The sequence below is a fragment of the Dipodomys merriami genome, unplaced genomic scaffold (assembly GCF_024711535.1).
Source record: "Dipodomys merriami isolate MVZ:Mamm:240054 unplaced genomic scaffold, mDipMer1.0.p SCAF_374, whole genome shotgun sequence".
Lineage (NCBI taxonomy): Eukaryota > Metazoa > Chordata > Mammalia > Rodentia > Heteromyidae > Dipodomys > Dipodomys merriami.
The window spans coordinates 141,180-151,149 of record NW_027205315.1 but is presented as its reverse complement, the minus strand read 5'-3'; the positions used below and the strand labels follow the sequence as shown (position 1 = coordinate 151,149).

The following is a 9,970-nucleotide window of genomic DNA, read 5'->3' as shown; positions in this document are numbered from 1 at the left end:
GTAAATATTAATAAACACAATAAAATTTTATCTCAAAAAATAAACTGAACAGAAGAAGCCAGTCATAAAAATGACATATTACTTTATAATTCTTTTTACATGAAAGATTAATTGTAGTGATGGTCTATCAATCATACAACCTGTGACTCAGTATGGAGTTGAATTTTACTACAGAAAGACACGAGATCTTTTAGGGGGTCAAGGAAAACCTTTATACTTTATGGTGGCTGTGGATGTGTGAATTCATGAGTATATTGAAATGCTATATAGCTATAGCATTAAGTCATAATTTACTAACGTGATTTAAAATTAGGCAAATGATAGGAACTTTAAAAGAACAATTAAGTTATTAAAAATAGTAAATAATTCAGATAGGAGTCCATGTATATACTGACAAGTAAGTGAATATTTAATAAATACGAAATGCTGTTCTTTCTCATGATAGAATGCTAACTGATCAATATAAATTGAATGAGAGAATTTAGTGTAGATGCCCCTTTCACATAATCTAATAGATATGTTGTACATCCCAGAGCACTCAAACCTCACACAGTACATAGTGATGTCTGAAATTGAATTTATGGGAAATATGTACAAGTCCTTATTTACAAGTCATAAGACTTATTTGTGTGTGTATGCCTTATTTGTGTGTGTATGCCAATCCTGGGGCTTGATCTGCGGGCTTAGGCACTGACCCTGAGCTCCTTTTTCTCAAACGTAGTGCTCTACTAATGGAGCCATAGAACAACTTCCGGCAATTCTTGAATAATTTTTGCAGATAAGTGTCACGGATTTCCATTCCCAGGCTGGCTTCAAAACAGCAATCCCCAGATCTCGGCCTTCCCAGTAGCTAGGATTATAAGTATGAGCCACCATTGCCAGCTTTCTCATTAATATTATTAGAGGAGAAACATCAGTACACACTGATACAATGAATGCAAATATTTCAGAATCTAATCAGGAATACATTTTCAGAGGTAACCTACAACAACTTCTTTTGAGTTTTTATTAGCATATATAGAGACATTTTCATGCAGAATAAAATGTACTCAAATCAAAAGTATTCATTTTTTTCTATCCCTTCTTAAGGCAATTTTAGTAAATTTTACTTGGTTTTATTTTTTTTTTGCAGGTCCTGGATCTTGAAATCAGTGCCTGGGAACTATGCCTATGCTTCTTTTGCTCAAGGCTAGCTTGTGACCAAATAAGCCAAAGCTCCACTTCCTTTTTTAGTGGTAGTGTACTGGAGGTAAGACACTCGTGGACATTTCCTGCTCGAATTGCCTTGAAATAGGATCCTCAAATCTCAGCCTCCCACTTAACAAGAATTACACTTGTCATCCAATTTTTCCAGCTTCATTTTTTGTCAGTCCTGAGGCTTGAGATATGGGCCTGGGCATTGTCCCTGATCTCTTCAGCCCAAGGCCAGTGCTCTATCGCTTGAGCCACTGTGCCACTTCCAGTTTTCTGGTGGTTAAAGGGAGAGAAATGTCTTATGGACTTTCCTGCCTTGACTGGCTTTGAATCATGATTCTTAGCTCTCAGCCTAGTGAGTAGCTAAGTTTATAAGCTTTGACCACCAAACCCTGTCTCATTGTTCATTTTTATATGTGCATATAATGTACTTTGACCTATATTTAGCCTGTCTACTTGGCCTTCCCCTCTCTCTGCTACCCCCTGATAGCCATATAATAGCTCTCTTAATCAAATGGTTAAAGTAAACCAATCAAAGGGAGAAATAAAAAGGTTGCTCTGACATGAGCACACTATCACTTCAAGTTAAAAATCGATAAACAGCAAATTAGGCAAAACATCTAAGAGATTCAAATTGAGGGATATTGAACAAAGTAAGTCCTTATCTTCATGTTTCAAGTCAAATTAATAGGAAAGCAGAAACTGCTGTAGGCAGTTCTAGGCAACCAGTGAGCCTGAATAGCCAGCTGCAGTATGTGATACTGTAGTTTGAAGGAGATATGGATAGTAGTAATGTATTGCTTTGTAAAGTCCCTGACATCAGTTGTTGTGCTGTGATGGTGTTGAGAATGTCTTTGTTCATAAGATGTATGTTATGTCTTCAAGGGTATTGACACTGCCATGGCTTTGACTAAAACTTCATTGGGAAATCCTAGCTACTCAGAGGGTGAGATCTGAGGATCATGGTTCAATTGTCTCCATTTAACAACCAAAAAATCTACAAGAGAAGCTGTGGTTCAGGTGGTAAAGCATTAACTTTGAGAGGGGAAAAAGGAAACAGAGACAGATTCCCAAGCCCTGAGTTCAAATTTTTAAAAAAATGTTGGGGAAGAACGCAAAAGGATGTCAAAACAAAGAGTGAAATATGTTATCAGAGTTTGGAGATTACCATCTAGGATGCCTTTAACCAAGAATGCCTCTTTTAGATGACTTTTTCTTGTGATTTTTGTTTGTAGGCAAAAAGTATTGAATTACAGAATAAAAATATGTCTCTCTGAACCTAAAACAAATTTCAAAAAGAAGAACAAGCCTACCTTGTGCATGCCTATAAACCGGTAGTCACTTGAAGGGATTGAAGAGAGCATAAATAACTTAGTACCCGCAGAGAATAGGGTGTCAGACCAGAAGAGTAAAGAAGTAGCCCAGGAACCATTGTCATTCTGTGGTCTCACTTCAGTGATTATGTGCAGAATCATGTGTCCACTCACTGAGTCTAAAGATTTTGTCATGGTTAGGAAACCAAGCTAAGTGCTTACTCAATCTTCTCAATCTTCCCTGTCTGATTTGACAACTTCTTAACTTAGCTCGTGTCTTTCATGCTTTTTGGAAATCATATTAATTTTTCTTAAAGCTTTATTTCTCTAAAATAAATACTCAGCGTGTTAAAGGAGATTTGGTGGATGGTTGAAATGGAAATAGTGATGTTCTGTTAAAACAACAACAAAAGAGTTGGGAAGAGTAAGACCATGGGAAAAGGTGCAATAAAGATAGTGTCTATAGGGGGCTGGGAAGGTGGCTCAGTGGTAGAGCGCTTGCCTTGTATGCCTGAGGCCCTGGGTTTGATTCCTTAGCACCACATAAGCAAAAAGAAAAAAGCCGGAAGTGGCACTGTGGCTCAAGAGGTAGAGCGCTAGCCTTGAGCTGAAGAGCTGAGGGACAGCGCCCAGGCCCAGAGTTCAGGCCCCACGACCGGACCCCCCCCAAAAAAAAAAAGATAGTGTCTACATAATCTCTTCATGGGAATAGTCTTAGCTGTGTGACATCTTCAGCCCATCTATATGAAACCATTGTTCCTTATAAATGGTGGCCTTGGGAATTACCACTCCACAAGGAACTGACAAGTGTCACTGCTTTTTTTGTTTTGCCTTTTGTTCTCTTTTTCTTCTTTTATTGTGAAAATACCATACAGAAGAGTTACAATTACCTGGGCAAGGTAATGAATACATTTCTTATCAAGCATTGTTGCCTCCTCCTTTGTTTCACCTTCCCATCCTTTCCCCTCTCCCTCCCTTCCCATCTCACTCCCCCAATGGCCAAAGTTGTAAAGTTTGTTTTTTGACATAATGTTTTGTTCATGTCACTGTCTTATAAAAAGCACATTCCTGGCTTTTGGTCTTCTTAGAGAGGAAAAAATTATGTGTGATTTTTATTGTTTTACATTCTTAAGCTGGGGTATAAAAGGTCTCAGGTTTCTCACAGAAGAGGACATGACTATTTTTCCATGATTAATTCCATTTCAAGAGGAAAAACTGTGATTGGTAAAATGGCACTCATATATTTAAACTAACTATCTGGTGCTATTGATTACTGAAATGAATGAATAAATATATCAGACAATACAAAAAGAATGAGGATATAATTAGAGAAGTGGAGGGATATGAAGGAGACCTGAAAAACTTAACAATAAAAATAATTAAAATATTATATAGGTATAAAGAGTTAGTACTGCTACTAAAGAATGTAAGTCTAAGAGGTTTTGAATTGATTAATATATTTCTTGATTAATTGTGTACTCTGTGGGGGATAAGGTCTAATAATCGACTACGGGTAATCTGAGGATGTGCAGAACAGCAATTAAGTCTCACAAAGAAGAATGAAAGAGAAGAAAAGGTGAAAAGAATGAGGAAGAAAAAAGATTAAAAGTTCAGTAGAGCTAAACAAAAAAATATAATTTTTTAAAAAGCAAAAAAAAAAGAAAGAAAACATGCACACACACATATACCCCTAAAATAAAAATTATAAGAGGGAGAAAAAAAAGTTACTAGAAAACAATTTTTTTAAAGGTAAAAATTAAAAGAAGTTTTAGAAAAAAAATTTATGAAAGGTAAAAAAAAAAAATTCTTTGATTTTTTGGGCAGGGTTAGGAAAGTCCTGTATTTCCCTTGTGTCCATTACTAGCCTCTTGTTGGAGTCTCTGGTCTACTTGTGGTGTTTGATTTTCCTGTGGCTTGGTTGGTTTCTTAAGTCAGTTTGTTTGAGAAGGCACAAAAATGCTCTGCTTTACCCAGGATTTTGTGATCCTCCTCCCAGTATAGTTCAATGGGAGGGAAATCTGTTTTGAGTATCACAAGAGGGAGATGGATGTTTCCTCTACTTTGGAGATGCTGTGATGAGGCTAGGTTCTGGGTAGAGTGGAGGCCTTTCAGTAAAAATTAGATTTTCCCTGAAGGGTTAGCTCCTGAGACACTCACAGAGCCCAGCCTGGAGCCATTGTCAGGATTTATGTTTACTGAATTTCAATTGATTGTAGAGTCTGCTAAAGGGATGGACAGCCTGTCGCTCTGTTTCCTAGTGAAGAAAGCCACTCCTGGGTCTGACAGCCTGAGCTGGGTGACTTTTCCCTGGGTTGAGCTGAGTCTGGCACATCAGGTTAGGTCCTTGTGAGCTCCTAAATGACTCTAGTTTTCTTCCAAGGCCTGAGTTGGAGCTAGCAGCGCAGCCAGGCCCTTGTCAGTATCAAAGATGGAGATCTCTGGTAGTGGGGGATGAGAGGTGTCTTCCCTCCTCTTCTCTCTGAGAAGGAGTGAGGACGTCAGGCTTCTACTCACGCCGAGTCTTGGTTCCTGGGTTGTCTCTGGTCTGCTAACTGCTGGATGAAGATGATTGCTCCTTGTCGGTTCTTGCTGGTGTTGAATAGAATTTGCTCACCTGCCGAATCTGGCTCTTTCGTCCCGGACTCTCTGTGTTGCAGGTATGGTGGCTACGGCTGCCACCGCTGCAGCCACAGCCACAGCCGCGACTACTGGCAAGTGCTCAGATCTGTCTCCTTGCCAGGATTTTCCCTCTCTGGCCTAACTCTCTGTACTGTGATGGAACACTTGTGATTCTCTGACTTAGGACTGTTCACTGGAACACTAAAACTGCTTTCTATGCGAGAGTTGTTTAACCTCCACTTTCTCCTCTGCTATCTTCCTGGAACTCCAAGACTTCGTCTTATAGCCCTCCGCTTTTTCATCCCTGCAGCCTTCCTTGATATTCTCACAAGCAGCAGAACAATAACTACTGCTGAGGGAATGAAAACAAGAATAGAAAGAAGGGCCACAGAGGACAGCATGGTACCAAAACCCCTTTCTGTGATTGTTAGTTCCGTCAGGGGGATGTCATGGTGCACATCTGGGAGATTCTTCACAGCACAGCTGAATGTCCTATTGTCCATCAGGTTAGGGTTGCTTATGCTTATGGATGCATCCCCTTTGTATGCATTTCCATCCCAGGAGATCTGATCCAGAAAAGTGCCTGCTGTGGTTGGGTAATGGAAAGACTGATAGTGAAAAATAGATTTGGTGCAACTGCTGCTGGGAGGACGGTACTTACAGTCTATGGTCAGTTTGTCAGTGACATATGAAGATGACTTGAAGGTACATCTCAACTTGACATTTTCTCCAACATAACCTCGTATGTCAGCAGCTGCACTAATCCTGCAAGAGTAGGATGCCTATCAGGGCAGAGAAGGTGCAGCCCTAGTCTCAAGCGGCTCTGATCAGCAGCATCCCTGCTGCTCCTCAGGTACCTGCCTAATTCTTTCTGATGGAGGCATAGAATTCCATTGTGTATATTTTCTTGATCCATTCATATACTGAGGGGCATCTGGTTGGTTCCATATCTTAGTTTTGCTAAATAATGCTGCAATAAACATGGTTGTGCTGCCTTCCAAAGTGGTTGAACAAGTTTACACTCCCCCCAACAATGCAGGACGTTCCCTTTAACCACATCCCCTCCAGTATCAGTTATTATTAAATTTGTTGATTATAGCCATTCAAACTTGGGTGAGGTGGAATCTCAACGTTGTCTTGATTTTCATTTCTTTTATGGCTAAAGAATTTGATCATTTCTTCATGTATCTATTGGCCATTCCTATTTCCTCTTCAGACCTTTTTCTTTAAGTCTTTAGCCCACTTATTTATCGGGCAGTTTTTCTTTGAGGATTTGTTTTTGGAGGGTTTAATTATTTGAGGTCTAATTATATGTTAGATATGAGATCCTTGTCCATTGTAAGCCTAGTGAAGATCTTCTCCAAATCCTTGGGCTTTCTCTTGATCTTGATAGCTATGTCCTTTGTCGTGCAGACGGTCTGCAGTTTCATGCAATCTCATTTGTCCAACCTTTCTTTGATTTTATGTGTGTCTGGGTCTTTATTAAGAAACTTTTGACAAGTGCCAAGGAGCCCTGGAGTTTCTCCTTTTCCTTCCTGTAATGTTTTCAGGGTATCTGCTTTGGCTCTGAGGTCTTTGATCCCTTTGGAGTTGATTCTTGTTCAGTGTGCTTTATAAGGGTCTAGTTTTAATTTTCTACAGGTGTGAAACAATATATGTTTTATAAGTCTTTGTCCATCTCTGTAGAGCCCTCCACAAGTTTATATGTATTTGTAGCTTGGGAAAGGAAATAAGAGTTAAATCAGGACAGTTGGAGGCTATGGTTTATAGGGCTCATTTGAGACCCTTTTAGACGGAATGTTAACTTTTTCCATCTGATGTACTACAGATGGCAGTCTTGGTACAGGAATTGAGTAGACTGCGATTGGATAGGAAGCTTGTACTGATTCCTCCTGACTTTCCCCTGAAGACAAGGAGGGTGAAGTAGCCATGGGCATGAATCCGTGTGGGATTTGCAATAAATATCTATTGACTGTGTATTTCTAATTTCTGTTGCCACAGGCAAATGAATGAACGGATTTTTCCTTTCGTACTTTAGCTGTAACTAGATATTTTTCATTTTCTAAATCTTATTTTATTGTGAAGATTCTATAGAAATGCTACAGATACATGAATAAGGCAATGAGTACATTTCTAGTCAAGCATTGTTACCCCTTCCCTTGTTTTTTTCTACTATCCCTTACCTTCCCCTCCACCCTTCCCTACCCAATGTTGTAAAGTTCATTTCTAACATACTGTCCTATGGATATCATTGTTGCAATGGGTCATCCTGTGTCCTTGTTTCAGCAATTTGTTATTTTGGTTCCCCTCCCCAAATTAGAAAAATGTATATACAAGGTGCACGGTATCAAAGTCAATTCAAAGTCAAATGGGGATATATCATAGGGGGAAGAATATACATAATATATTTAAAACAACAACAACAAATGAGCCCCAAAATATAGTAACTTGTTTATATACAACATTTAGTCTAAAACTCCTTAGACATCTTAAGTTTGGACTATTTCTTTTATTTTCTGCCAGTCCTGTGGTTTGAATTTGGGCACTCTACTGCTTAAGCCTCAGAGTGCCACTTTGAGCTTTTTCTGAGTAGTATATCTTATATAGAGTGTGATTACTTTTCAGCCTGGTCAGGTTTCAAATAATGATCCTTAGATCTCAGCCTCTTGAATATCTACGAGTACAAGCATGAGCCACCAGCACCTTGCTTGAATGATCCCACAGTTTTAACTACAGATTTTTCATATCCCCTACCAACTATGCTTCCTGATCCTTTTTTAAAGTTATCTCTAAATAGCTTATGGAGGATTTTGAGCATTGCTTAATCATTTTTTCACTTTTATTAGTATATACTAGTTGCACACTCAGAGGTTTGATGGAGTTACTTCCACACACGCATATGATGTACTTGCTCATATTCACCCTACCTTCCCAGTGTCCAGCCCCTTAATTCAAGGCCAAGAACCACTGTACACATGCAAACATTCACTGACACTCTCAAACACACACACACACACACACACACATACACACACACACACACACACACACACACAGCAGAGCAATTAGCAAAGGATATAATGTGGACCAGGAACTGCAAGGAAACATGGGAGGGTAGATTGTCTTTTCCCAGTTCCTCTGCCTTCGTCCATTCTCTGCTTTTCCTTAGAACAATTCAAGCCTTACACAACTCACATCTGTCTGTTGTGAACAACCTGAGCCTGGATTCCAGTTTGCCATTCATAGGAAGCTGCCGTTGCTTGGATAGCTGGCCCTCAGAGTAAGCAGAGGCTCTCAGGTCATGTTTTATTTTTCCATGTGTAGTGTGAATGCAGGCCTTGAGACCGTAAGCAGTATCTTGAAGTGTATTGACATCTGTGTTGAGCTACAAGACTCACCTCAAAAAACAAGCAGAGGAAGTGGGATGCAAAGTACAAATCCTAAACCAATGGACCTATAGGTGACTGAGAGTCAATTTCCACATTACTGGAGTAAATACAAGGGCAAGTCCATTTGAAGAGGGGTCTCCAACCATTTCATGGGCCCACATGACATGTCTGGCAGAAAGCCACTTGTGTGTGTGTGTGTGTGTGTGTGTGTGTGTGTGTGTTTGTGTGTGTGTGTGTGTGTGTGTGTGTGTGTTTGTGTGTGTGTGTGTGTGTGTGTGTGTGTGTGTGTGTGCCTGAAGGCGGGTCTGGGGCTCAGGATCAGGCTGGGTGCTGCCTATCCTTATGCGTTTTTTGCTCCAGCCGAGTGTTCTACCACCTCTGCCACAGCTCCACTTCTGGCTTTTTTGGTAGTTGATTAGAGATGAGAATCTGATGGACTTTCCCACCCAGGCAGGCTTCAACTGTGACCTTCAGATCCCAGCCTCCTGAGAAGCTAGTATTAAAGGAGGGAGGCACTGGCACCTGTAAAGAAGCCTCTTTTTGGGGGGGGTTGTCCGTTCGTGGGGCCTGAACTCTGGGCCTGGATGCTGTCCCGCAGCTCTTCAGCTCAAGGCTAGCACTATACCACTTGAACCATAGCGCCACTTCTGGCATTTTTTCTGCTTATGTGGTGCTGAGGAATCGAACCCAGGGCCTCAAACATGCAAAGCAATTGCTCCACCACTGAGCCACCTACCCAGCCCAAGGAAGCCTCTTAAATAACAGATCTATTCATAGGGAGACAGTAAATGCCTCAGTCCAAGAGATGGTGTTGAGTTTTCATGTTTTAAAAGAATAATTACACTCAATAGCAAAGTATGAAGTAATATTGAAGGAAAGAAGACAACAAACTTTCATAAATCTGGGGTTGTGAAAGCCCATCGAACCTGAGACTTTCATATAGGAATAACATCTATGTGGCAACACTGAGGCTCACCCATGTGGTCACATGTACTGTTTGAAGCCCTGTTCTCACATGATATGTTTCCAGAAATCTGGGATTCTGCTCTGTAGAAGATGTTTCCCAGTCACACTGGTAATTCTTAGTTCTGTTTTTCACACTTCTCATCCTTCATTCTTAGTATTATCCAAGTATCTTTTCCAATGCTGCTCCAGAAGATGCTTTCAATGTTACTGTAAGGATTCATTTAATAAGAGAAATATGTTTGAAGAACTTTAATACTTACATTAATAATATCATTACTAATAAAGACTAATATTCAAGAACTACTTTAAGATCAATAAAACATGATTTGGAACAGCTATGTGGCTTTGATATTAAAGCTGATAGCAGACATGTATTCCTAGACCATGATGAATCTGTATTTATTGCAATCTTACAATAAAAAAGTTCTTAAGAAAGAAAATGTCTTGATAATATAAGCAACCCAATAGTTGTTGAATAAGACATATATA

At 39.8% G+C, this 9,970-nt stretch overlaps 1 pseudogene; it reads right to left on the bottom strand.

Annotated features, from left to right (window-relative positions):
• Positions 1 to 5,377: 5,377 nt before the first annotated feature.
• LOC138804851 (myelin protein zero-like protein 3) lies at positions 5,378 to 9,623 on the bottom strand (annotated as a pseudogene).
• Between the last annotated feature and the right edge of the window lie 347 nt (positions 9,624 to 9,970).